Here is a 27378-nt window from a genome sequence, read left to right as displayed (position 1 = left end):
GTATCTGACAATGAATAACCAGATGTCAGGTTTGGGATTTAGGAGAGTAGTATTCTGGAAAGAGTTTAAGGAATAAAAGAGTGTCTCAAAGTATTAAGAATCTGAGGGTGTAGCCACTTTTTTCTAGATAGATCCCCTGAATCCAGGGAAACAAAAGCAAAAATAAACTATTGGGACAACATCAAAACGAAAAGCTTCTGCACAGCAAAGGAAACAATCAACAGAGCTAAAAGGCAACCTACAGAATGGGAGAAGATATTTGCAAGTGACATATCCAATAAAGGTTTAGTATCCAAAATATATAAAACACTTATTAAACTTAACACCCCCAAAACAAACACTCCAATTTAAAAATGGGCAGAAGACATGAACAGACATTTCTCCAAAGAAGACACCCAGATGGCGAACAGACACAGAAAAAGATGCTCAACATCACTCATCATCAGGGAAATGCAAATCAAGACTACAATGCAGTATCACCTCACTACTGTAGGAATGGCTAAAATCAACAACATAAGAAACGACATATGTTGGTGAGGATGTGGAGGAAAAGGAACACGCATGCACTATTAGTGGGAATGCAACCTGGTGCAGCCACTGTGGTAAACAGTATAGAGTTTCCTCAAAAAGTTAAAAATAGAACTGCCCTACGATCAAGCAATCACACTACTAGGTATTTACCCAAATAGGTAAATACACATAAGATACATGCACCCTATGTTTATAGCAGCATTATTTAGAATAGCCAAGATATGGAAGCAGCCCAAGTATCCACTGACTGATGACGAAGATGTGAGATTATATATATACATATATACGAATGAATATATGTATATGAATGAATATAAAATGGAATATTGCTCAGCCACAAAGAGAATAGAATCTTGCCATTTGCAACGACATAGGTGGAACTAGAGAGTATTATGCTAAGCAAAATAAGTCAATCAGAGAAAGACAAACACCATATGATTTCACTCACATGTGGAATTTAAGAAACAAAACACATGAACAAAGGGAAAACAAGAGACAGAGACAAACCAAAAAACAGACTGTAAACTATAGAAAACAAACTGATACCAGTCACCAGAAGGGAGGTGGGTAGGGGATGGGGGAAATACGTGATGGGGATTAAGGAGGACACTTGTGATGGACGCCAGGTTATATATGGAAATGTTGAATCACTATATTGTACTCCTGAAACTAATATTATACTATATATTGACTAACTTGAAATAAAATAAAAGACTTAAAATAATTAAAACAAATTAAATTAGAAAAAAAGAATCCGAGGAAAATCAATATTGAAAGCTGTCCATTTGAATTGATAATGATGAAATGTTTGGAGCCCTTTGCTTGGATGTTTCCATGTAAGTGATAAGGAGAGAACATATAGAGACGGATCTCTAGAAAAGGAGGCTGTGAAATGAAAGAAAGGAGGAAATTCTAACGAAAGGGTGACATCTCAATCTTGGAGGAAGTGAGAGGATAGGGTCTAAAGCACAGAGAAAGAAATTAGAGTTCTATTAGAGAAATGGTACCTTTTCTCTGAGACTGGAGACAAATATGGGAATAGATAATTAAGCTTATATGTATAAAAAAAGATGAAAACTTTCACACCCAGTATCCTCTACTCTATGACAAAAAAAGCAAGTGTTCTTTTGAGAGTGAAAGTAATTAGGCATAGAAAGTATTCTTGCCAAATTATCCGGCCAACAGAGCCTAGGGCAAAAGCTTCTTTTCTAACACTTTACTGGGGGTGGGGGTGGGGGGACGGTGGTGGCACAGTTAGCTCCAAGGATGTGGGAGGGAGTGAAAAGGGAGGAGAGACAGAGATGGGGTAAGAGCAAGTATGAGAAGGCACATTACTGAGATGACTACTGCTTGTTATCAAGTGCAACTGATTATGGGACACCAAAGGTCCATCTGCAGAAGGTCGTGCTAAACCTTGCAGGACAGCCCAGGGAAGCAACGAGAATGAAGAGATACGAATGTTTCCGGTAGCTCCTATCTCCATTGGTCAGTTTTGCCCCGGAGAGTGTGAACTCCCCTGCGCTACTGGTTTGTGAATATTTGGATGCCTAGCAGGTCTCCCAAGAGGCCCCAGGGTGGGATGTGGGTCACTCTGCCCACGTGAAGATGGTAGATGAAGGATTACTTGGAAAGAGTCCGTACAAAGCAGGTTTTTGCAGTGCCATCCGGGGCAAAACTCATGGCTGAGGGCCCACGAGAAAGGCAAGGCCAAGAAGTTCTGGGATTAAATGTAATATATAATGTGTCTGAAATAGGAAGTTACCATAATGGTAAGTTTTAAAAGTCAATAGCTCCTGGGACCGCTGGGTGGCTCAGTCAGTTAAGTGTCCGACTTCTGCTCAAGTCATGATCTCATGGTTCGTGAGTTCGAGCCCCACTTTGGGCTCTGTGTTGACAGCTCAGAGACTGGAGCCTGCTTCAGATTCTGTGTCTCCCTCTCTCTCTGACCCTCCCCTGCTTGCCCTCTGTCTGTCTGTCTCTCTCTTAAAAATAAACATTAAATTTTTTTTTTATAAAGTCAAGAGCTCCTTAAGAGCAAGAATTTTTGAGTAGCATTGAAGGCACATTGGATACCAAACACATACTGGCAATAATTTTTGCAAGGCTATGTTATTTTCTTGAACAACATTCAATGGCCCCAATAGGAGAGAAATACAATTACATTATAAAGTTTAGACTGAAGATTTCTGGGATAGGATTAGAAGGTAAAAAGAGGTAAGGTTGTAGGTAAGTAATGAAGTGACCAATAATAGTTTTGGACATGGTGAAGAAGGAATCATATTTAAGGACAGGAAAAAAAGATAGAGAGAGAGAGAGAGAGAGAGAGAGAGAGAGAGAAAAGGACTGGAGTTCCTAACATAACTGAAATCTGGTTTAGTGGGAACGAAAGAATAAATGTGGAAGGATATGAAACTGAGATCATAGAATAGCATATTGGAATTTGCTGTTTTGGAAGGGAGATATTTTGGCAAAATGAACAACCATTCTTGAGTCATGGGAATGAATTCATCAGGCAGAATTAGAATGAGAACTCCATTGGACTTCATGTCAAGGAGGGTGGATGGATCAGCTCTAGGAAGTATCTGAGGATGTGAAGTGAAGAAAAGATACAAGATGCCAAAATCAATGAACGTAGAAAAGTGAACTAGAGGTTGGTAAAACCAGTGACAAGAAAGAATGGGAGGGAGAATTCATTAATTCCATGGTCTGGGGTACTGAATATCAATAGCTTGCTGGGCACTTCCATAAGTTCTGGGAACACAAAGATAACAAGATAGTCCCACAGTCTAATAAGGAGACATACAGGAAAACCAATATGATAACATAATAAGGTGTGTGTTTTTGTTGTTGTCATTTACTATTTTTTTTAATTTAAATTCAAGTTAGTTTACATACATTGTAGTCTTGGCTCCAGGAGTAGAACCCAATGACTCATCTCTTACATACGACATCCAGTGTTCATCCCAAAAAGTGCCCTCCTTAAACTCCATCCCCCATTGAACCCATCCCCCCACCCATCACCCCTCCAGCAACCCTCAGTTTGTTTTCTGTATTTTAGAGTCTCTTATGGTTTGCCTCCCACTCTGTTTTCTTTTTTTACTTTTCCTTCCTTTGCCCTATGTTCATCTGTTGAGTTTCTCAAATTCCACAAATATATAGCCAACTAATCTTTGACAAAGCAGGAAATAGTACCCCATGAAAAAAAAGTCTCTCCAGCAAATGGTGCTGGGAGAATTGGACAGCAACACGCAGAAGAATGAAACTAGACCACCTTCTTACACCATACCAAAAACAAACTCAAAATGGACGAAAGACCTAAATGTGAGACAGGAAGCCATCAAAATCCTACAGGAGAAAACAGGCAGCAACCTCTTTGACCTTGGCCACAGCAACTTCTTACTCGAGATGTCTCCAGAGGCAAGGGAAATAAAAGCAAAAACGAACGATTGGGACCTCATCAAGGTAAAAAGTTTCTGCACGGCAAAGCAAACAAGCAACAAAACTAAAGGGCAGCTGACAGAATGGGAAGATATTTGCAAAGGACATATCAAATAAGGTATGTGTTTTAATGAAGCTATATACACCATGCTTAGGAAGTCATGGTAGCTGATGCCGGAGTTAAATTTTGAAAACTGATTTAGAGCTTTGTAAGTGAAAAGAGAAGGAAAGGAATTCAAAGTAGAGGAAAGAATGTAGTCATGGCCACTCACTGAGATATTCAGCAGAAAGACGCTAAGAACCATAGATGAACTGGATTATTTTGAGGCCTTTTAAAATACATTAAGCCTTTTGTTGCATCTTGTGTAGAAATTCCTCCAAGTTTTTAATTTTGACTCCAATGTACAAATGCATATATGCATATATAGAGGTACATATACCTACGCGTTTGTAACTTAATTACAAAAATAATTCACACCTCCGTTTATTTTCTCAGCATTCACATTTTTCAGCTCCCAGGAGATTGCAGAAGATTTTATAGGAGGAAAGCCATTACAGGATCATCCATCTTGCCTCCAACCCAGGGGGTGTGACAGGAGATCACAGGTCTCGTCAAGACAAAGACTGAGCACTCTGGTCCAGGATCAATAAATTATAGATGCCCACTCTAGAGGACTGAAGACGAGCAAAATAAAGTCGTAAATGAAAATCAGGAGTATTATCTTTAGAATTGTCTGCTTACTTTTAAGGATATATTCCGGTTGTTTCCCCTTTCTTTTACTACTTTTGAAGGAAGATTAACTCGTTTTATTTTTATGGCACTGGTTGCACTTCCAATTTTTAGAAAAGCAACACAAAAGGGAAATAGCCTCGTAAACTATCATTAGCCCTTGAAACTGGTCCTGTGGATAAATGATCAGATGATAAGGGCTTCGAAGACTTTTCTCCTGCGTTCGAACGATCGCTAGCTGCTGTGCTACCCAACATCGCTCTCCCACATTCAGTTCTAGAGAAAACAGTGGAGGCAGCATAGGACGGGTGACAGAGTACAGCTGGGACAAAGTCCTGAGCTAGGTACCGGCCGCACAGCTAAACTAGGTACTGGCTATTGGCAAATTTTTGTCTTCCCAGAAATTTGGTTTCCTCTGCTATGAAATTAGGCCAGAGCATAGTTCTGATGAGGCAGAATCTGGAATCCCCAAGATCAAAGGACTCAGTCAACAGGGACACCCTTACAGAGCTTTGACACTCTCAGAACGTCCCCTGGAGCTGTACCTCTTCCTGCAAGCACCTTCCCAGTCTGCTCTCTGGCTACGGTTTGCCCGATCCTGGATCCTCTGCTTAGCTGACACATCACTTGTCGGCATGTCCTTCGATCTCCTTCCCCCTGGAGGCTCCATAGCTTTTATCATATCCTCAAAGGGGCCTGGGAGCCAGAAAACTAGCCTTCCGCATCAACACAACAGGTTTCCAACCTGGAGGCACGAGAGTAGGTGGATGAGAAAGAAGTCTATTTCTATGCACCAAAGCAAATATGCTATTCTCAAGAATGTTGAAGAGCTATTTTGTTGCTGAATCATAATCTGTCTCTCAGTAAATATTTCTTAATTCAAGGAAAGACCTGGAAATAATTTCCAGAAGAAAATGGAAAGGAAATTCATGCTTTGGATCTCAGGGAAGTCCTGGCAATAATTCTTGTAACCCAGAAGAAAATCGAAAGCGTATTCATGCATTGGACCACCTATCACTGGTCAAATGAATCCAAACTAAGGTGAGTATTTTAGGATGTGATTATTCCTGTGCTTTCTCAGGGATGCAATCTCTCCTCCTAGGAAGGCAGAGGAAAACTAAATGATCCAAGGAAGCCTCTCCAAGGCCATAACTTCTAACGATTTCTCAGTAATATCTCACTTCAGGCAAGCCATGGACATTTGCACCTCTGTTTCCTCATCTATGAAACAAGAAGTGTGGACCAGATTAGTGCTTCTCAAAGTGTGGCCATGAACTCCCTGCACAGAATTACCCAGAATTTCTATTTAAATTGCAATCTCAAAAACACCGTACTAAAGGAGGACAGTTAAACACAAAAGGCTACAGGCTGCGTGACTACATTTATAGGGGATCCCACAGGAGGCAGAATTACAGGAAAGAAAGCAGACTGCTAGTCGAGTGGGGGCTATAGGTAAGGGAGGGAGAAGGAGAGAGATTGCAAAGGGGCGCGGAGAAACGTTGTGGGGCAACGCAACGGTTGTACGTTGTGATTGCAGTAGAGGTTACGCAATCATTTACGCTTGTAAATGATCACTGAAATTCATCACACTGTACGCCTCAGAGGACTGAATGTTACCAAACGGGAGTTATAACTCATCCCCGAAATTTCAAATTCCTGGGCCTCATCGGGATCTGAATTTTTAACAAGCTCCCTCAGTGGATGTTTTATTCACTAAAATTCGGGAGCCACTGAACTTAATAATTTATTTGGCCCTTACGAATTTAGGATTCCATAAAATTCCAGTCTGGGTGACAGTGACAAAACGCTCCCTCGTGTCAAAGAGGTACGGCACAGGATAATTTTAGCTGTTAATGTGGACTGTGAATAATCTGAAAGACTAAGAACTCTGGAAGTTAAAAAAAAAAAAAGTGTTTTAAGCTCGGCAAACCTCTATCTGGCGATCGGATTTAGAAGCAGATTTAGAGGAAGGATTTCACGTGGGGGTTAAGTGACCCAGGCCTGGGCAGAGAGTCCCTTTGCCTCTGGCTACGTCTGCTCCCTTTTGCAATTCACAAGAATGCAGGCTGTGGGAGCCAGAGGAGCCAAAACGGGCACTGGTGTCATTTTGCTATGCTTACCAGCATCGTTCTCATTCCTGGGAGTCTGAGTTTTAAATAATTGTAATAAGCAAATGCATCCCTTTCCAAATCTCCAAGGCCTATTTTATTGTTCGAGAAATATAACACGAGGGCCTGCTGACGTCCTTGGAACGCCGCTCCCCTCCCTCGGAAGAGCAGAGCAAGGGAAAGCCTGGCATTCTAGCTCTTTGGCCACTCATGTGGACTATCCCGTCATCCATGTTCATGGACTGCGTTGCTGTCTTATCTACCTTTCCACTTGGGGATCATGTGTTATTCATAATATATATATATATATATATATTTTTTTGTTTGTTTGTTTGTTTGTTTTCCGTTACTCCAAAACAAGAAGTGCTCACCCTCTGGTGCAGTGCCCTGGTGTGTGAGATCACATTATTGATGGCTAACTCTTGTCAACTCCTGGGGACGGACCACAAGCTGCCAGCAGCTGCCTGCAAACGGCCTCCACGTGGGCAGAGGAGGCCATGAGGGGATCCAAAAACCGAAGAGGATTTCAACACTTGGACTGTAATAAGTGAACGGTTTCTCAACAAACAAATAATACAGAAAGAAAGAATGCAGGAGAGCTAAGGTGGGGAGCGATGAACTCAGCACCACCAGGCTCAAAGGTACAAGCCTATTGCAAGCCTCTCTGGTCAGCAGAGGGAAAATGGAGCCCGGAGTCACTCTCTCCTGCTTGTCTGTGTCCTCCCTCCCTCTCCAACCCTCTCTCCTCGCCTCTCTCCCTCTCTTCCCTGAGTCAACACTTACATGAGCACCTTTTACCCAGATCCAAAAGGGGGGTGGCGAAGTACAGTCAATATGAAAACCATAGTTCCTTTGGAGGACCTTGCAAAGAGTGGGAGCCTGATAGCTGAACGATGACAATTAGGCATAAAAGTGCTTTAATGAAACTGAGTGCCGCAGGAGCCCAGAGGACCAAGTACCTTGCTCACCATAGGGAGGCTTTCTCACCTTCTCCCAGGGGTCCTCATCCGGGGGAGATCTGGCCTCTCAATAGGCACTTGGCCATGTCTGAAGACGTGGATGGTAAAGGACAAGACAGCAGGAGGAGAAAGAGAGACTTCAGGTGGTGTTATAGGTCTGTCAACCGCGAAGGGAGAGAGGGAAGGAAGGGGGATTGATCAGGATGAGCCACGGACCACAGTGTGGCCCTGTAAAGGTCATGGGCAGGCTGAGGAGTCCACGAGCACCTGCTGCCCTTCAGGGCAGTCCTAGAATCAGGCCCTTCTCTAGTTGTGCCTACCACGCTCGCTGGCTGAGAGTGTCTGGGAAGACCATGGCCTTGGCCCAAAGGCCATGGTGGATCCAGAAGTCTGGCCGCAGAAGCTGTCAGCTAACAATGCTCCTCCCAGGAGGTGCTCCCCAGGAGGGACTGAGTGTGCACCTCCACGGCCAGCCCACATAGACGGTGACGCTGTTTTGGTTGCTAAGCCAGATTCATTATAGGTCTCCATCTTCCTTCCAGAAAGCTAGGCTGCTCACCCGCCCTGAATGAGGAGAGTGCAGGACGACTCTAAATTTTCTTCCTAAAGCCTTTTTGTTCTTAAAGCTGCCGGCCTGATCTTTCGTTATGTGTACCTGTACAATACTAGCAAGAGACTTGTCCTTCTGTGTCACAAATTAAATGAAGCAAGGTCAGCGCGCACACACACACACACACACACACACGCATTTTTTATAATATCTATTATCTCCACAGTGCATTGCCTATTGGTTTCAGAAACCACCTTTCTGGGGCACCTGGGGGGCTCAGTCAGTTAAGCGTCCAACTTCGGCTCAGGTCCTGATCTCGCGGTTCGTGAGTTCGAGCCCCATGTCAGGCTCTATGCTGAGAGCTCAGAGCCCAGAGCCTGCTTTAGATTCTGTGTCTCCCTCTCTGCCCCTCCCCCACTCATGCTCGCTCTCTCTCTCTCTCTCTCTTTCAGAATGAATAAAAATTTTAAAAAAATTTATATATATATATATATATATATATATATATATATATATATATATATATATATATATCACCTTTCTGCCAGGATTCAGGATGTTTCAGATGTTTGAAGAATCCTCTCTCGGCAAATAATGGAAAGCAGTACTGGAAATATCTGATATTTGATGTCATTTTATTTGGAAGGATACAATGAGGCAGTAAAACTCCTCCACTCGTTTTGGCACCTCGACTCCTCTCTTGGCACCTTGATTTTGGCAGGCCGAAAACACCATCACGTGGGGAGCCATCTGCCTTCGGTGCTCGCCCCTCAAGAAGAAAACATCGTTCTCCTATCATGCTGTTGACTGCACTGGAGCCCAGTGGGTCCCTTAGGAAAGGATGCACACGTACCCAAAACCGAAATCTGTGCTCACTGAGACCAGTCAGAGCATGCTGTCTCTGGGATTAACGCAGCCCGCGCTCAGGCACAAAAAGACCCTATCGTCACTAGCCAGTGTTTGGGCGCATTCACTGCTGGACCGCAAGGAGCCGCTCCCGTGTTGTGGGTTTAAGAATCGGGTGTGGAATATGAGGTGGCCCTGGGTGGAATTTCTTAAGATCCAGCCGCCGGGAATAACTCTTCTGAACTAGAAGGGAGAAGGTAACAGGAGGAGGGAGACACAGTGTTTATACGAGCTGTTATGTTCAGGTCTCATCTTTTTTGGTGACATTTGGAGGAAAGTAATCCTAGCATTAAACCTCGCAGTGAGAACGCACCAGTTCACACCCAGCTTCAGGAAATGCGAAGAGAACGGCGCGCAGTGTGGTCGGCATGCTCGTGGCATTTAGAAAATCCTATCCCGTTAACTGGTGAAATTCGCAAAGGGAAACGACCCCACGTCAGGTGCTTTCCTTTGGGGAACGCCACACGCGCACGTGGGCGAGTTTGCAGGAAAAGTCCTAAGTTTCCCGCTCTCGTGTCCCAGAAACAGCCAGGGAGGTGAGGAAGGGGGACCCTCTCAGACTATTATTTTTCCAGAGGATTCAGCGTCTTGATTTTATCTGGAAATGATTTCGAGGAGAAGACGAGTTACCGCACCATGCCTCATCAATGTCAGAAGGCTTATCATACACAAACGGTCAATAATGACTTTAAAAAGCGATTAGGAACTGGTTGCTTTCTCGATGCAGCACACACTATAGTAATAATCCAAATTGCCTGTGACTTATGGGTATATTTGGCAACAACCATAGTTCCCACTGTAGTGTGAAATTAACACCACAGACTGGAGCTGTGGCATTTATTGAGCACGAGGGAGCCGATTATAGCCTCATAAATTCAAAGGCAACCTCTGCTATTACTTAATTAGAATCAGTATCTATGCATAAATTACAGCAGCAGTAACTAGTACTGTTAAAGATTTGTCAGCTTCCTTATTATCCAACAACCCCTTATTTATCGGCGTAAACCTATAATTTAGGGAGGTTGTAAGTTGTCTGTAAAAATGGTTCAGAGGGGAAAATTGGCACATGGTATCCTGGAGGCCACTGGTGTTTTGTTTCTAAGCAAATATTTAAAATATTAATCTTATGCTGTTGCTTTAAATCATAAAGAATAAAACCACGAGATCCCGAATACGTCCCTAATAATAAATTTTTCTGGCTACATATGCATGTTTTTTGTAGTACAGAACTTCATTTTAAAATAAGTGTTGTCTTGGTTCTTTTCCTCCTAGAATTGTTTTCTTTTTAAAATTATTGTAAACCAAACTTTATACACATACATACACTCCTAACGAACATTAGATTATTACCCTCCGGTTCCATTTGTATTCTTTGTTCCTGTGTATATTACTTTTATGTAGTTGTAATCGATGTGCACATTTTATTTTGGGTCTGGCTTTTTAAATTTTGGGCTTAACATTTTTTTCAAATGGGCATGAGCCTCATCAATATAGTCCATATATAGCTCAGTCTTCTATCATGTTAATCTTCTTAGAATACTTCAGAAAGATGAAATAATCAGAGTCAAATATCTTTGAATCATGCAAATATATATTCCAGCCTACGAGGTCATTTTTCGCCATAGGAAGAGCCAATTATGATAAATCTATTAAACTACGAAACTATTTCAGGGAAACAGTTGATTGAGAATGTGGAAGAGGCTCATGAAATAAAATGAATTCATTTTTTGATGCTATCCTGTTTTTCATTTTTATTTTTTTTTAACATTTATTTTTGAGAGGCAGAGTGAGACAGAGCATGAGTGGGGGAGGAGCAGAGAGAGAGAGAGAGAGAGATCCAGAACCCGAAGCAGGCTCCAGGTTCCGAGCTGTCACCACAGAGCCTGATGCGGGGCTCAAACTCACCGACTGCAAGATCATGACCTGAGCTGAAGCTGGCTGCCCAACGAACTGAGACACCCAGGTGCCCCGGTGCTATCCTGTGTTTTTAAATATCATTTGGCTAAATTAACAATTTTTCAACTGTATGCTTTTCTACTCTGTAGATGCTACGTATTTCATTTACAGAGTTAGAGCCACATAATTCACAAAACGAGAAATTGCATAGAAAGGAGCAGGTAACTCTCTTTCTACTTTTAATTACAGTCAATAATTTTTTTTATTCTTCAAATGGATATAGTCTAGCCGTTAGAAGTTCAATATTTTTAAAAATCATATTTAAAATTTTTCCTCTGTACAATTGTTTTTGGTTTTTTTTTTTTTAAAGATTTTGTCTGAATGGGGCGCCTGGGTGGCTCAGTTGGTTAAGTGCCTGACTCCTGATTTCAGCTCAGGTCATGATCTCACAGTTCATGAGTTTGAGCCCCACATCAGTCTCTCCCTCTCACTTTGTCCCTCCCCTGCTCATGCTCGCTCGCTCGCTTTCTCTCTCTTTCTCTCTCTCTCTCAAAATAAATAAATGAACATTTAAAAAAAAGGATTTTATTTGAAGTAATCTCTACCCCCAATGTGGGACTTGAACTTACGACCCCAAGATTGAGAGTCACACGCTCTCCTGACTGAGCTCTCCAGGAGCCCCTGTACAATTTTTTTAAAAATTACATTAGGGTAATCATTTAAAATATGGGATATACTACTGCTAATAGTAAATTATTATCATTATTGCTGTTATCATCCATCCCAACAAATGTTTCCAGCCTCCCTTTCCTTGTTGTGGTGTGGGTACAGTGTGGGCATTTTAATGTTAGGAACATTAAGTAAACAAACGTTTATTCGGGGCAAATGAAAAGGTAAACAGCCATTTTCAAGCCTGTACTTGACTGTACAAAATTGAAAAAAAAAATGTCAGGGGCAGGTTTGAGCAAAGGAATTCAACTACTAATATCATAGTTCATCTGCTTTGCTATATAGGGTGTCTATCTGCCTCCAAAACTTAAAACTTAAAACTAAAAACTAGGCTGACCCACCCACACAACATACAGATGAAAGCCAGCAAGAGTGGGCTTCTGGATATTGTATCACTATATACTGATGCCTGGACTCATGAATTTGGCTGCCGGAATGACAGAATTGGGTTGGCTCTGTTTAATCCCATCAAATACTTATAAGCTGTTATGATGATGAGTGGGGGAAAATATTGCTGGACTATGGCAGCTATAATAAGCGCGTGGGTACAGCAATGCAGAGAAATTACTGTAGACAGGCTCAATTTATCCAGAGGGAGGGCAGAATGTGGAATTCTGCCTGCGTGGAATCATTTCTGGGTTTCTGGTATGACCTTGCTCGTGAAAAAGAAACAGGAGAGCTTTCTGCTTTCATATTTTAAGCTAGAAGTCATCACCTAAGACATTGAAGGACAACATAATTGCAAACGATGTTGAGGGGGGTATATTTTAAGAAAGTCAGACCATCTTAGTGTTGGAAGGAGAGTTGAAAAAAAAAAGTTTAAATTTCATCCTACTTCCTAGTCAATAGAATAATTACACGTATTTCATTTGTAGTAGCGTTTGATGTGTGTATAAAGGGTGAGGGCATGTTAATTTAAACCTGTACCCACAGAATTTCCTCCTCTTACTTCCTCCTTCCTCCAGATCTTCTGCGATATGTGTAAGGATGTAAATGGCAGACGCCTGGAACAGATGAGATAACTGAACATAACTGGGGCGGGTAGAGGGGTTGGGAGGAGCTGGGAGAAGGAAAGCAAGTTTGGGCAGAAATTCTGCAGAGTATGACTTTGGGGAGATACAGGGGAAAGAAGACATTCTTGGAGAAGGTTAACTGTGTGATGTGGTATGTAAACTCAAGGGACTGCTGGGAAGGATTTTCCTCCCTTAAAGGCTGGGTCTGAGTCAAGTAAACATATAAGATGTCCAGTTAAATTTGAATTCCAGATAACAACAAATAGTTTCCTGCAAAGGTCTGACCCAATTATTGCGTGGGACGTACTTAGACTAAAAAAAATTTTGTGGGGTACCTGGGTGGCTCAGCACTTAGGCGTGTGACTCTTGGTTTGGGCTCAGGTCATGATCTCATGGTTTGTGAGACAGAGCCCTGTGTCAGGCTCTGTCCTGACAGCATGGCACCTGCTGGAGATGGTCTCTCTCCCTCTCTCTCTCTACCCCTCTCCCTCTCTCTCTCTCTTTCTCTCAAAAATAAATAATTTTTAAAAATTGTGTTGTTTATCTGAAATTCAAATTTAACTGAACATTGTATATTTTTCTTTGCTAAATCTAGTGCTCCTACCACAAGGTAGAATCAAAGACAGACCTGTCAAAGACAGATAGGAAGGATGCCCAATGGGCATTATCTGTCTTCTCTGTTTATAAAATTCAGAACGTAATTCTGGTAGTGTTACCAGTTCTTTCTCTGGTTTGAAAAAATTAGATCTTTAAAGTAGGGACGATGAATGTTACTAAGCACTAGGCGTCCGGTAAGAAGGATGACATGTTAATATGAAATGATGAAGGCCCGAATGCATACAATTTAGAAGAACAAAAATCTAGTTTTTCAAAAGCTGATTTAATACAGTTTATCACCAAGAGCCATAAAAGCTCCAAATCACTTTCTAATTTATATAAAGTAGAAGTTCTATGATGTGTCTTTGTGAATTTGCCTAAGTATACATCGGCATTTATTGAATTTCCAAATCCACAATATCCTAGGAGAATTGGTTGTCATGTCAACGTTGATGTATTTTACCGAGTGACTATTTTATTTTTTATTTTTAAGAAAGCCAATTACGCAATAAAGTCAAAGAAACATTGCTGCAGTAAATGGACAAATAGGGATATTTTGTGTGTCTCCTAATGTACATGGATTAATACTAACCAACCACAGCCAGAAATATCCCTTCTGGCGTCTTATTACCGAAGATATGACATATAGACTATGAGCTTTTAAAAGATATTGCCTTTGCTCCCCTGGTTCAAGAATTATATTGAATTCACATTCATTAAATAGCCACAAAGTGCACCAGGCTGTGTCATATGGGACGTGAGTGTCTTTCAGGTGAGGACACTGTTTCCAGGAGCCCTTGGCCCGTGATATTTCTGCGTATCTAAAACATTTTTTTGTGAAGCTTCAACCCCAACTCACCCTACTATTTTTAGATGGATCATAACGCGTGCCATCGGTTAGCAATGATGGTTTTTTCCTCTTAATAAGGAGATAGCAGTTGTATATGCTGTTGCCAGAGAAGGTAGTTCAATTTTTACTGTCAAAGGGGCCAAACACCTACCTTTTATGAAGCCCATTTCCCTTTGCTTTTGAATGTCCCCATGCCCTGAAAGTCGGTGTGACAGCCAATCACAGTTAGGTATATTCTTCCTGCAAGGGTAATGAGAGTTATACTTGTAATGGCAAATAATAATAAAAAAATAATATCAGAATGAAGGGGATGATGATGATGATATCGATAGTGTCTATTGGTCTACTCGATTTTGGTCTACTCAAGCCTCCCTATTTTGGTCTACTCAAGCCTCCCTTCCCACCATTCTTTAGGTAATTGCACCTTCTATCCTTTGGGAATGGCTGCCTCTCTCCTCATACAGATTTAGTGAGTGTGCCAATTACGCCGTGCAAGAAATTCACCCGCATGCGTGTATTCATATACCTCAAAGACTGGCCCGGCCATGATCAAATGACTCAAATCAGAACAACCTGCGTTTTAGGAACTTACGGTTTTGCCTTCAAGGACACTGGAAGACACTTCACAGACACTGAGAGGAAAATATGTTCTCTCTTTCTCCTGGGGTTGCTAAACTGAGATTATGAAGACTTACAGTTACCTCCGGTCATGTCCATCCCCATCTAGTCACTCATTTGCAGTGGGGATCGATCATAAAGCAAATGGACATTCAGAGAGCAGGGGTGACACTCTCAGACTTCCTGGCATCTCGAAGGCCAGTTCTTTGCCTCGACACACCATCCTAGTTCCACGACACACGAACCGGTATGTTCGACTTTTTCTTAAGCTAACTTATGGATCAATTGACATGGCTGCCATTGTTATCAAAATCTAATTTAGTGCTCTGTATCAGAGATTGCAAACTTGCAGCTTCGTAGGCATGTCCAAATTCCACGTTATGAGTGCCAGGACACCATTATAACCATTATTCCCAAAGTATGTAACACATTGGATAAGAATCATAAAAAGATCATTCTTTTTGTCCATGGGCCTATTTCAAATGCACTAATGCAAAGAAAATACATTTTGGGGGATTGTTTCATCAGATTCTCCGGGAAGATTTTAATGGGCTAGCCATACACAGAACTCTGGCCCCCTAGGTAATGAGGCCATTCCTATTGTCAAGTCACGGAGAATAAGAATAGGGAGGGTGATTCCCTAAAGAGATGCTGGGTAGACCAAGGAAATAAACGGATCACTGCAACAGTATCATTTCACTTATTGTTATTCTCGTCCCTATAAAGTAAGATCTACTTTTATTTTTGTAGATAAAACAAAAACAGAAACAGCCTCACAAAAGTTCAGTCATTTGCTCTAGCAACCCAAGTAGTCAAGAAAAGTTGGATTTCAAACTCAGGACCATCTGGTTCCCAAACTCCCTCTCTCTTTCACCATGATACTGTCCAGGAGGGCGATGGCAAGAGGTGCTAAACTTCACTAGTAGCTGATTGTCCCTGGTGGCGGAAGCAGAGAAATTGTCATGTGGCAGCATGGTGGTATAAAGTCAACCCGGGGGAAGAATCTGCTTATCAGATTTAGAACCAATCATCCTCTGTCCAGAAAAGTGACTGAGGTCACTACATGAAAGAAGGACTTTAAACTGGTGCCTATGAAGACAGACATGGAGAACAGAGGAGCAGTGAGACTAGGTCATCAGATAGATGGTTTCATACCAAATTAGTGAGGAGAGTGGGTAAAGAAAAAGAAGTAGGATGACTCTGGACAGCCCCTAAGGAATTTAACTCAGGAGGCAAGTTATAAGCATTTCTCTTCCTAAAATAATCCTAAAAGGTTATTTCCTTTCCTAGCAGTTCCTAAAGACGCTCTAAGCATTCATTTCCCACCAGAGTCAAGAGTGATCATCCAAAAATGGTTTTTACCATATTTAACCAGGGATTGAGCCCAAGACCCACAAATCAAAATGTTAGATTTCTAGTTGCCGGAGGCACAAGAGTAACCTGTGAAGGCAGTCAAGCCACCAGGGCAATAAGAAGTGGGTGGAAGAGGTGGGGCAATGGTTGTTTGCCAATTGGTAGGGCAGTGGTCCTATATTTTAATGCACCGTAAGACCATTCTGGGTGTTTTCCTGCTGATTGGAGGCTTTGGCTCTACCCTTTTCCTCATGAGAGCCAGGAACCAGCAGCTACTTTTCATTGCAATACCTTACTTCCTGCTGCCAGGCCTCTTGGGAGTCTGGTCTACCCCAGGTTAGACTAGATAGAAAGAGGTTGGAATCAAAACACACAAATGTTCAAATGTGTCCAAAGTAGGTTCTTAATGTTTTCTAGACATGAAGGCATTTCTCTGATGTTTGTTCTCATTAATCTTGCCTTTTTCTCTTTTGCTCAGAATACCTGTCTTCATATTCACTAGGGGCTGAAGTTGAACAAAAGGCTTACCCCAGATGTTCGTGCATATCTCTGCTTGTGTACTTGAAAGGAAAACCTTCTAAAGGAAGCATTCTCTACCAGGTCAAGCCATGGGAGGAGAAAATAAAGTCTGAAAGGTTGAAATGAAAGACACAGGTATGGGCAGGTGCCCGAGGGAAGAGTTAGGATAAGAGATAGAAAGCGAGTATGTTGGTTACAGTTAGAGAGTTGGTACAGGAAACAGGTCATGCCTGAGTGGATTAGAAAAAATCAATAATGTATACAATCTGGTAATTATAAAGCAGAATCCGGGATGCAGGAAAGTATCTAGAAACCACGTTTCTAGGTGTTAAGTGGGAGCGAAGAGGTACAGGTATTACACCAGAGCCATGATATTTTATGAGCTGAGCTGTGGACAACCTGGTGTATGAGCCCCCAGTGCACTTAAATTCTTGATGTTCCTATAGGTCTCCCCCCCTCCCCGTCAAAAAAGGTGGATGAGGCCAAATTGGATTAGATTAGAGTGGATTGGACTAGACTGGATGGAATTGAATTGAGTTGACCTCCAGTGGCTGAAGAGACAGGCAGTTCCCAATAACCAAAACCAGAGAGTCAGAGAAGAAAAATCATATAACTTTCCACACTCTGAGAACAGGTTGGAAGGGGAAAAAGAAAACATTTGATTTCTTAATCACAAGATTTGGCCCCAAGCGTCTTGTGTTTAATGTCTGAAAAGACTATCTGGTTTGCCAACTTTCTGTTTTGCACGACTGCCCAAATGGGTTACAGCTGTTCAGTTTAAAAGCTCCTGACTCTAAACCAACTTCATATCTTATTCTTATGATTTGAATGCCACATGAATCGTTATGTACTTTTTCGGGGAAATTTCATATCTTCCCTTTCAGAAGGGACTGAAACTCTTCTTCAATGAGTTGACTCTTCCTCAATGAGCCAGAGTTGTGCATGTCCCCAAATGCACTCTATGACTACAGGAGCAAGTCATGGAATGATGACCCTTTAAGGCTTCCATTTCTAGTGCCTGCAGAGACGTTTTCCCCAGGATCTCAGAATATGTCTGCACAAAGACAATCCAACAATATGTCCGGGAATAAGCTGAGGTTCACCAAAAATAGAATGGAAAAGATTTTTCTGGTTTAGCAAAGGTTATTTTTGCGTTTCTTCTTTCACTTTCTGCTTCTTTGTCCCTATATACAGAAGTCATCTGAGGTTTCCTTACAAGTCTTATGAACTTGAGATGTCTCTACATGGACCATCTACAATACGAGTAATGTTAGAGCTCACTTGGGCAGGAGACGTGAAGTTTTATGGATCACATACAATCGAATACATCCAGAAAGAAAGGAAGACTAGAGCAGGGAATTTATAAAGTCCTGTTCCAGGGCCAGGAACTGAAGAGATGCTGCTGGAGAGGTCATCTGCAGTAGAATGTAGGATTAATTCTACCCTAAAAGTTATTTTAATGGCTATCAGTCCATTCCAGTAGCTTGGTAGACAAATGAGGTAAAAAAGCATAGGAAACTCAGATGTGTGGGAAAGCCAATATCAACAGAACCAACTGGGTGGCATCATCATCTAGGTCTGTGTATGGATTCAGGACTCTTGCCAACTTTTTGAAGGATAAATGCCAGAAGCAAGGAAGGCCGACTGCCCCCACAATCACTTTTTTGGATTCAGAATAGGGTTCTAACTAGAACTAGCAATAGAAACCCAAAGAGAAAACCACAAGAGGCAGAAGGCAGGAGCAAGGTCTTAGTGTTCATACTGATGCCGCTTAATCTAAAGCACAAATAAACAGGATTAACATGCCAAAATTTGTCCCAGGATATGGATGTCAGCAATGACACTGGATTCTATGTAGCATCCTTGGAACATTCAGATCCCGCTTGAGGAGGGCCAAGGATATTCATAATTATTACCAAGACAGGAATTGGCATTATAGGTCATGGGCATTACGGCACCAACTCTGAGCAGTTAGAGAAGTCAGGGACAGCAAAACAAAGCAGGTGCTGCTACTTAGCTCGTTCCAAGTGCTGTGATGTAGATCAGCATCGAGGAAGAAACAGTTAAATATTAAGGAAGCGGCAGACATCCGAGTTTAATACTGTTTATCTTTTAAATCAGTGACTTTCAAAATGTAACTTGCATAAGAATCATCTGAGGACCTTGTTAAATGTCAGATTCTGATGCCGTAGGCCTAGGGGAGGGCTTGAAGTTCTGTGTGTTTGAGAAGTTTCCAGGGGCTACTGCTGCCGCTGCTCCACAGGCCACACTGAGAGTAGGAAGGGTCTAGAACAACTCTGGCTGCTCGTTAGCTTTAAACAATGCTGACGCCTGGATCCCATTCCCAGAAACTCGGACTCCATTGGTTTGGACTGGGGCTTTGTGTTTGGGTGGTCTCAGAGCTCCCCTGGGAAATTCCTTTTAGGAATCCATTTAGAGCCACTTCAGTTCTCCCATGGATATTAGCACAATGCTCTTCTTTATCTCTTTTAGTTTTTAATCCTCCCAATAAGTTCTCTATTCATAGTCCCAGGGGTTGTAAGTATTCAAAGGGCTAGGCACTCTGGGTGTTTTTTTCAATCATGAAACATTTCAGGGTAATACATCTTGTTTAATTCTTTGTTCAGAAGTGATAACATTGTGTAACTCAGAGATTTTTTGTTTGTTTGTTTACTTTTTTGGACCTCACTGTAAAAAGAACCTTTCAAAGTATTTTCTCAGAGTAATAGGTAGATGGAAAATTTGTATGTTCCCATTCTCTTACAAACCATTTCTTGCCTTCAGCAGTCTTCCTACAGCCCTCTTCTGTTGTGTTCGTTTACTCGGGCTGCTTGGATTGTGTCCTAATGATGTGTTTGTTCTCTCATTACCCTCATAGGCTCCAGCCAACTCCAACAGCACATTCTTAGGAAGTTGATGTCTTTGTTTAATTCCGCATACTTCTCCTCTTAGAGCAAGAGGGCAGATGAGGACAGCTATCGGTTTCGAGATGTGTGGAACACATAGATAATCTAGCACTCTATTGAGAAAATCGGCTGTGTGAAGAAGATCCAGTAACTTTCCACTTCCATCACGCATTCTCTTAAATCTTGCTCCTTCCCAACCCCCCTCCCCCGCCTCCTCCAACCCCATTCCACCCCTACTTTCTATCATCCCAGAACAGAACGTTTACATCATTTGAAAGGTCGGCTTCTGAGGACTTTGATTCTCTATTAGGCTGATTTTTTTTTTTTTTCTTATTTGCTGTTGTGCTGTAGCATTCCAGAGGCAATTTTATCCTAGACACTATGCCTACCTACATCTGGGGTGGGCTGCCACCAAAAGGATTTTGGTTTTGGCCTTGGAGTGTGAACAGCTTGGTTTCCCCTAAGCAGAGATGAGTGAAAGATAAGTGTGGTTTTCTTTACAAGATTGTTTTAAAATATTTAATACAAAGATCTAAGGTTTTTTCTCAGAGGACCTTTCAGCAATGTTTTCCAGACTGCACATATTCCTCATTAGTGGGTTGTGAAATAAATTTGGTGATTCTTGACCAGCACTGTTTTTAATAGATGGGAAGAATGGAGAAGAGAAGGCAAAATATCAGAGAATATCTCACATTCGAAGTGTAAGGGTAATCTTTTTCTTTCTTTCTTTCTTTTTTTTTTTTTGACAGAATTCCCATTTCAATTATATAACTACAAATTGTATTACTGTGAGCTGTGTTTAAAAAGATTGAAAGCCACTGTCCCAAAGCGATCATCTGTCAGCCCACCTTTATTCACAATCTTCCCCAAACTATTATAACCTAATGATAATTTATTATGATTTTAAGATCTTCGGATAAGACGTCAGTCTGCTGTTTTGGCACAAAAAAGACAATCTGTACAAAAAGAGCCCTCTCAAGATGAAAACCTCTAATTTCCTTTTTTTTTTTTAATTTTTTTTTCAACGTTTTTTATTTATTTTTGGGACAGAGAGAGACAGAGCATGAACGGGGGAGGGTCAGAGAGACAGGGAGACACAGAATCGGAAACAGGCTCCAGGCTCAGAGAGACAGGGAGACACAGAATCGGAAACAGGCTCCAGGCTCCGAGCCATCAGCCCAGAGCCTGACGCGGGGCTCGAACTCACGGACCGCGAGGTCGTGACCTGGCTGAAGTCGGACGCCTAACCGACTGCGCCACCCAGGCGCCCCTCTAATTTCCATTTTTAATCATATTGGAACATTGGATTTTATTTGGTTCACTTTTGTGCAGTCTCCTCCTGGTCTATCAGGCTTCCTAAGCAAAGACCTTTTTCTTTTCTTCGGTTTACATTTATTTTTCCCCAGACACTTCGAGGCCCTCTTTAAAGTTTTTTATTTTTATTTTTATTTATTTTTTTATTTTTTTTTGAAGCTGCTGTGTCCTTTTTAGGAGAAAGGAAAGATCAATGGCTCTTAAAATCAAAGACTCAAAAGGAACTGAATTCCCATAGTTCAATAGTGTTCTGGACTGCCACTATCCCTGGGAGTTCACAAAGCCTTCCCAGTGGATAGAATAGTTTGAAGGGAATCAGATTGGATCTTCACCCTTCACATATTTTCCTTCCTAAAACTGAATAGACTGGGAATATATTACAGTCAAGCCATCCCATGTGCAAATGCCCTCTTCCACTTTACAAAAGAGGCATACAGTCCGCTGCGTCTTAATATGGTACACTGCGCCAGGGCGTTAAAAACCCATAAGACACCAAGTGAATTCAAAACACTGGTCCAGGTCTGGGAAAGTGAATGGCCCTAATGACTGAGTAACAAATGTATGTGCCTACCAGGTAGTTTCCAAGTCATGCTTTTGAAAAATTGAAAAGGCAAAACTCTGTTGTTGGACTGTAGATCATTAACAATAATTTTTCAAAATATATCACGGAACTTGTGACAAATAGCTCAAGAGGAGCTCCAAAAAATTAGAAGGACCTCTGAGTATGTGAATGGGGCTTGCCAGTTAGAAGGTTTTGCTTTAGGCTGAACAGATAAGGAACCAGCTATTACATTTGGACAGCCCCAAGTTTCAGATAAGAAGGACTTTGCTCTAGGGTCTTAAAACTCATGTTTAGAAGGTAAATTGAGAAAATGGCTAAGAATATAGAACAAAGAAAAATATGAGAGTAAAGAAAAATGACAATAAGGATTTATCTAGGAGGCCCAATGTCTATCTGATATAAGTTCTAGAAAGACTGAATAGAGAAAACAGAAGGGAAAATTTCAAAGAAACAGAAGCAATTTTCTACAGCTAAAGAAGAACATGGATATCCACACCGAATGGGCCTCTTGGGTGCCCAGCTGAATGAATGCGCACAGCCCCCCAGATGCACCATCATGATATTTCAAAGGATCAAAAATAAACAAAAGATCCTAGAAGCTTCCAGCTCAAACCCAGGCCCCCACAACCAAAAAACAATGTGTCCCATCAACGACTAAATGCTAGAAAACTAAACAGGCTGTTGTCAATGTTCTGAGAGGACTATATTCAGCCAAACTATCAATTCTGTGCAAAGGCAGAGTAAACATATTTTGAAAAATAGAAGATCCAGAAATCTTCCCTCCTAGTATGCTTCCTAGAAAGTAATTTGAAGACATGTTGTGACATTGTAATTTATAATAAGAAATATATATATGGTCTTTGTCCTTGTTTCTGGCACAGATTTCCAAAACCCCTGACATTTCCTAAGTGAGGAGAGGATAAAGGTATCTCCTTATGTAAATGAGGTGACTTCTGGAAAGCACTTAAGGAAGGGGAATGGTTGGCAGGAGAACCAACCACGTGGTTAGAGGGTTATAACTTTCAGTTTCGCCCCCCTGACTTTCCAGGGAATGAAGAGGGGCTGGAGGTCAAATCACTTGCCAATGGCCAATGATTTAATCAATCAAGATTGTGTAATGAAGTGTCCCATAGAAAGCAAAAGAAAAAAAAAAAAGACGTTTGGACAACTCCTGGGTTGATGAGCATGTGGAGATTTGGGGAAATTGGCATACCTGGAGAGGCCACGGAGGCTCCACACCTTTCTCCCACACCTTTCTCTGTGCAACTCTTTTATCTAGTTATTCCCGAGTTGTATCCTTTTATAATTATCTGGGAATCTAGTAAGAGAAATGATTCTCTGCATTCTTGGAGCTGTTCTAGCAAATGAATCCAATTCCAGGAGGAGGTTGTTGGAAACTCTGATCTATGGCCACTTGGTCAGAAGCACAGGGGACAACCTGAACTTGCAATTGAGTTCTGAAGTTGGCAGCGGGGGTCGGTGGGGAGGCCTGTGGGCCTGAGCCCTTAACCTGTGGGATCTGATGCTCTCTCTTGATAAACAGTATCAGAATTGAGTTCAATAGTAGGATACCCAGCATGTGTCAGAGAATTGTTTGTTGGTGATGTGTGAGAAGCTATCCCCCCCTTTGTCCGCCACACACACACACACACACACACACACACACACACACACACACACGATGGAAATTGTCTCAGAACGTCTTTTACACTCTGGGTAAATGAGAGAGTAAACCCAGAAAGAAGAAAACATGACATCCAGGAACATGACAAATCGAATCCAGGAGAGCAGAGAAAGGAAGAAAGTCCTGACATGGTGACTTTGAACAGAAATAGAGTAAACCTCAGATTCTAGGAGATCTCTTTGGGGGTAGGACGGGTAAAATGTTGAAAGGTTTCCAGTACCTCTCGACCTTTCTCATATCATGGCACACACACAAAAATGATACTATATAATATATATCTAGTACACTGAAGTAAATGAAGAGGGTGTATGCCCCTGAAGGCCAACCAATCTATGTGCCTTGAGCCTTGGGCCCGCCTGGCTGACCTGAGGGCTAAGGGATCAAGAACCTGGCCGACCTGGAATCCATTCTTGCAATCAGTTGCTGGGAAGCCATAAATTACACAACGTGATTAAAATCTTGGTATGACTTGGTAATAAAATAAGATAATGGGTGGCTTATTTTCAAAGAGAGAGAGAATCCAGTCAAATTTGGGGCTGGAATAATTATTTTGTAGTGACATTGACCCATGGAGGAAAAACATGTAATCTGAGCACACTCTTCGAGTCTTCAGCAAAAAATATTTACAGAGTCATAATATGGTACTTGCTGATTTTCACCTTTTTAGAATCAATAACATTACCATTGTCAAGGAAAGGGTGTAAAATGTAAATATTCTTAATATTGACTGTATTTTTAAGAAAAGCCAGCTAATGGAGGTTGAGGGATGAAAGAGGCTGAGGATCATGGAAAGAGGACTAATGACTTTATTTTATGAATTCGGAAGCTAAGATGTATTGTCCATTAAAGGGCGAGCCTTCCCTCAGATGTCTGCCATCTACTTCAGTTACTGGGTTCTCAAGGAAATGAAATATCAGTCTTTCACCCTTGGGATGTCCTTGACTGAGAGAGAAGGAATGTGAAAATCAGTGCTACCTCCAAGGCACCAAAGGGTGAAAATTAAAAGCAACTAAAAATGGCATTGGAAAGCTCCCAAGAAATGAAGACATGAGAAAGATTTCATATTTCTGTTGCCAAATTGCTATTAGGAATTCAATAAATGCTAAATGCTGAGAGAGAGGTTGAGAGTGAGAGAGAGAGAGAGAGTCTGTGGTCTATTAAATAAGAACCAAAAAAAATAGGTTTAAAAATGCCCTTTGAAAATTCATGGAGGGACTATATAATACGGAGAGAGGTAGGAGAGACGATAAAATAATTAAATCCTCATGATTCATGGCAGGAAGTCAATAGGCAATGCCTAAATTTGATAAATCCAGGAACTGTATCATAAGCATATAATTTAGCATATAGAGTAACCACTAGAAGAAGTAAAAACTGAAGAACTTTTCCACCGTGTCCCCAGAACCTAGAACAGTGACTGGTTTACTGTATATACTCAATAAACATCTGCTGAACAAATGAATTGGCTGAATAATGGGCAATAATGAGGAAGGGAAGAGGGAATTTGATACTGATGCTTACGTGCTTTATAAGCCTGAGGGGTTTCGTTTAGGTGCCTCTTTCCTTGCAAACAGAACTCGTATTTCTACTCCTCAGGGAACGTGATCCCATCTCTAACTAAGGGGTAAGTCCTGATTAGTCCAATGAAGGATAGGTATTATCTCTGCTTTAAATGTCTGGTAGAATTCTCCAGGGAAGCCATCTGGTCCTGGACTCTTATTTGTTGGGAGATTTTTGACAACTGATCTAATTTCTTCGCTGGTTATGGGTCTGTTCAAGTTTTCTATTTCTTCCTGTTTGAGTTTTGGAAGTGTGTGGGTGCTTAGGAATTTGTCCATTTCTTCCAGGTTGTCCAGTTTGTTGGCATATAATTTTTCATAGTGTTCCCTGATAATTGCTTGTATTTCTGAGGGATTGGTTGTAATAATTCCATTTTCATTCATGACTTTATTTATTTGGGTCCTCTCCCTTTTCTTTTTGAGAAGCCTGGCTAGAGGTTTGTCAATTTTGTTTATTTTTTCAAGAAACTAACTCTTGGTTTCATTGATCTGTTCATTACCCATGGTAATTCTATGCCACCAGCCAGTGATTGAATTAGAGGATGTCACGTGGCTCAGTTTTGTCCAATGAGATATTAAGGGAGGATTCTTGGGAGACTACTTGCCTCTTCTTTCTCTCAAAGTTATCCTGAATTTGATGCCTGGCCTGACAAAACTATCTCAACACCAAGAGGGAGCTAGTCTGAGGGGAAAAAAAGCCAACGTCCACACAATGGCAGGGCATGGAAAGAACCTGAGTCCTTACGGAATGTCAGCGAGCTCACAGCTCAACCATCTCTCAACATGATTTATATGCAAGATAATAAAATTTCCTTTTTGTTCCAACTAGTTGAGTTGGGAGCTACTGTCATTTGTTCCCAAGGCATAACAACAGATAAAAGTCTCTCAGCATTTTTTGGTAACAGTAAACATATGCCTGTGTTAATGTTTATGAAAATAAAAGATAAAATGAAACTGCATAATTTCATCCTATTACAATAGAAGAGTATTTTTAAAGATCTGTGTTTAAATTGTCATGTCCTCCCAACTTTGGTGGCCAGGTTTCCAGCCCCAGTCGTCCTCTCCTCTATTTTCACTCTGATTCTTGTTTTCCAAGACAAATTTTACAAAAGCTCTTCTCCTCCAGTCTGATAACCTCAGAAATTTCACAATAAACTCTAGTTGAAAGGGGAGACCTCTTCCTGGAAGCAAAAAGGAAAGTAGAGAACATGGCTACATTTGCCTATTTAGTTTTCTTATCATGGTATTTGTTCTTTCAACAAAGTGTGAGACAAAGTCAACAGCTGAGAGGGAATGGAACATAATGAGCGCAAGATACGAAGCAAAAGGAAAAGACGTAAATGAGTCATCTCGAGGACGAAAAGAAATAAATTACAGATGTAGAAGGAGTTTGAATGGGATATTTCCTATTATTTCAGAACTTCACTTAGAGCCCCAAAGCTGAGAGAAATTGAAGGGTCTGCTGGATACTTGTATGAAGAGTCTGTAAAAAGGTAGCAAAATGGCCTAGTAATCACGATGTTATACAGCCTATATAACCATGGTCTGAGAATTCACAAAGGAGGGTTGTTTGGAAAGGAATCTAGAGAAAAGGGGTTTAGAATGAATCAATTTAGGTTACCTGTACTGCCTTCTCTACAGACAGTAGAAGGTTTGGAGGGCCCCAAGGGAGCAATCAGAGGGCATCTTCAGTAAATAAAATGCAGAGCTACGGTTGCTTGCTTCTTGCTTTCACCTGTTCATGATGAGAGCACAAGAAAAGAGCTCAGTTAGTGGAATCATCCTGAAATGGGCTGATCCAACAGACCAAGCGTTGTGCCGTTTGCTGCAGGGTGAGTGGTCATCAAAGCAGGGAGTCAGATATGAAGATTCTTACAGCATTTTTGCTGAAAGAGTTCTCTCCCTTTTTTTTTTTAACATTTATTTATTTTTGAGACAGAGAGAGACAGAGCATGAACGGGGGAGGGGCAGAGAGAGAGGGAGACACAGAATCGGAAGCAGCCTCCAGGCTCTGAGCCATCAGCACAGAGCCCGACGCGGGGCTCGAACTCAACCTCCAGGCTCTGAGCCATCAGCACAGAGCCCGACGCGGGGCTCGAACTCACGGACCGCGAGATCGTGACCTGAGCTGAAGTCGGACGCTCAACCGACTGAGCCACCCAGGCGCCCCAAGAGTTCTCTCCCTTTGAGGCACAATGAACCCAAGGTTTAAAAGGCTGTTTACTTATCTCTTGGGAAGGTGGTGGAGAAGGTGGTGGGGTATGGAACCTGAGGTGGTAGGTTTCTCTCCACTGGGGGAGGGGGTCACTACAGACAACAGAAAAGCCAGCAATTTGAATATCTGACCCGACAGAGGTCAACTGATAGACAAGTGACAACTTCCATCAGCCTTAGCTGAGTGAAAAGTTCTTTCCTGATCTCCAATTCATTCATCCTCTCTTGATCTTGAGGCTTCCAGGAGCCCAAACACACCTAACAAGGGTTTGGGTTGGGGTGGGGGTAGAGAGGAGAGAAATGGAGAAACAAAGTGAAGAAACATTGAAAATGTGCACTCTG

General features: G+C 41.7%; 1 long non-coding RNA gene across 1 annotated transcript; it reads right to left on the bottom strand.

Moving 5' to 3' along the window:
- Window positions 1–14457: 14457 nt before the first annotated feature.
- LOC122233211 lies at window positions 14458–26517 on the bottom strand. Its single transcript, XR_006210718.1, has 2 exons — window positions 26444–26517; window positions 14458–14547 (listed from the first exon to the last, which is right to left on the bottom strand). It is a non-coding gene; the product is annotated as an uncharacterized LOC122233211 (long non-coding RNA).
- Between the last annotated feature and the right edge of the window lie 861 nt (window positions 26518–27378).

This window comes from Panthera tigris, chromosome D4 (assembly GCF_018350195.1).
Source record: "Panthera tigris isolate Pti1 chromosome D4, P.tigris_Pti1_mat1.1, whole genome shotgun sequence".
NCBI lineage: Eukaryota > Metazoa > Chordata > Mammalia > Carnivora > Felidae > Panthera > Panthera tigris.
The sequence above is the reverse complement of the archived record's forward strand: the minus strand, read 5'-3'. Positions and strand labels throughout refer to the sequence as shown.